At 42.8% G+C, this 2350-nt stretch overlaps 1 pseudogene; it reads left to right on the top strand.

The window, feature by feature from the left end:
* Positions 1-364: 364 nt before the first annotated feature.
* LOC110539967 (HMG domain-containing protein 4-like) lies at positions 365-930 on the top strand (annotated as a pseudogene).
* Positions 931-2350: the final 1420 nt, after the last annotated feature.

Raw genomic sequence — 2350 nt, 5'->3', positions numbered from 1 at the left:
TAGAGGAAATTTAATGGGACTTCCTGGGGAGGAGGTGACAAGGGGTGGGAGGGGGATGTGCAGAGGTATTTGCACCCCAGGATTGGGGTAGCGGGGAGCAGCCCTACTCCTGCCAATCTCAGGATGAGATTTCTGAGGTTTGGACAGGCCTTGTCCCCACCAAGGCTGGCTACCTCCTGTCCCACAGTGACCTGGTCTCACAAGTATGAAAATGACATTTTAAAAACAGGGAAGGGTCTGCTGTCCCAGCTCGCTCCTTTGTAGGTAGCCAGTGTTAGTAAGGGACTGCTCATCAGACATTGTCTTCACTGGAGCCTGTAAAGAGCTACTGTCCTTCCACATCCTTGGAACTACACTGGAAAAGACGAACATGTCGGCCTACCAGGTATTCTGTTAAGAGTATCTGGTAACCACTGTGGCTGACCATCCAGGTATAGATTTGAGAGAATTTAGTAAAAAAAGTTGGCTGAAGTAGGAGTTGCCAGAAAAAGACAAAACTGATCTGGAAGCAAAAGGCTTAGTATCTGCAGCACAAACAGAACAAAGCTGAAGCCATAGTAGTGAAAGGAAAAGCATCCAATACAGAAGCTTCTGTGAAAATCAAAGCGTCTTCTGTGGGAATACTGTTACCCCAAAAGAAGTCCCACCTACCACAATACTTTTTCCAGCAGCACCCACAAGAGTACCTGCAACAAAGCCCATGCATGTCTCTTTTCATTTCCGGTGGTTGGGAGAGTCCCTCAGCCTCACTGCAGAAGACAGGGCATGGCAGTCGTGTCCGGCAGCTTATCAGTGCTCCTGAATCCCACTGTCTGTGCTCTTGGGCCTTTGGCATGCATGACCACACAACTACCTGAACTGAATGGTTGCCCCAAACAGGCTTTGTCAAAGACGCTGGACAACACTGCATACATCATGCCTGGACTGTGACCTCCAAGAAGACTGGGACAAACGCCTGTCTATCTCTTTATGTATTTGTGTATCTATGACTGTTCCAGATCCTCTACTGACCTCTGTTTGTAGGCTTTAAATTTTTATAGCTATGCATACATTCACAATATACAGTATATATGCAGGATTATAGTTACTTTGTTTTTAATAATTTTATGAACTGGCAAAGACATGAATGTGGACACATATTTTCATGTGTGCAGGTGAAAAATATTTCAGTGTAATTTGGAGACTAGGGGCTCATTCTGGGTGCCGTGTTTATATCCTTATAGGCTGCTAAAAATGTGATTTTCCCCACAAGTTGGGTTGTACCTTCAGACCCATCACTGACAATTTGCCTTACCTGTCTTATAATCGGAAATACAGTAAAGATTATGGAAGGACACCAGCTGACTGCAAATATTTCGACTCAGAGTAACCTGGGGAGGTGGAGATAGCTTAGATGGGCTGAGTAGCGTACTCATTCCAATTTCTACTAAACAGGTCTCCAATGTTGCTGTAACCATTGGTTCCACAGAGGCATTGATACCCTCTATCACCTCAGGAATTCTTGGCAGCAGAGAAATACCTTGGAGGGACCAAAGCTGTTCCTGTCTCCTGTTGAACCTGCACTGGCTGGCCATGAAGGCTTGGTTTATAGAAACCAAAGTTGGTAGCTCTCATTGGCAGCATTGTTTGGCTCCAGATCCCAGGAAATGCTGTTGCTTAACTGCTTGGTCCTTGGTTCGTTTCTGGCTCCCCTGGTGGGCACACTGTGCTCTGCATTCCAACAGATGGATTACAGAGAAGTTCTCTGCTCTCAGAAGGGTTATCAATATGTGCATATGACTATGTGTTTTAATTACGTGTATCTAGCTCTTTGGAATTTCTTAGATTTAAATTTACCCAGTAAATGTCTGCATATATAATTTAATAATAACCTTCCATCAGCACTAGCATGTAGAGCATATAGATCTGTCCTCTTCATGTCTGTCTAAAAGCTCCAGGTTGTTCATATGTTAAGATGTTGGGACTCAGAAGGGAGCTTCATGGCCCTCGAAAATGTTACAAAAGGAAAATACAAATGAATCTCACCATTCCCAACTACCCTGCTTCCCAAAAACCCAGACATGTTTTTCCATTAGAAAGAAGATAGTTGAGCATTCCTGGGTTGTTTGGAATTGTGGTGTGAGATTCCTTTCTTAAGCTGAGGTAACCATGCTTTTCAGATCTCATTTTTAATATTTGTAGAAATTATTTAAAAAAAATAAAAACAGGGGAGGGCAAGAAATAGTAAAAGAATGATGGAAAATGAAAAGTAAGATGATTCTGTGCAAAACTTGCCAATGTATTTTTTTTTAATTCAAGTTCAATTATTTTTTAAGAATAACTTTAAAATTTGAATGCTGCCAGGCATGGC

Source organism: Meriones unguiculatus, chromosome 21 (genome assembly GCF_030254825.1).
Source record: "Meriones unguiculatus strain TT.TT164.6M chromosome 21, Bangor_MerUng_6.1, whole genome shotgun sequence".
NCBI classification, from domain to species: Eukaryota; Metazoa; Chordata; class Mammalia; order Rodentia; family Muridae; genus Meriones; species Meriones unguiculatus.
This window is presented reverse-complemented; position numbering and strand designations above follow the sequence as displayed.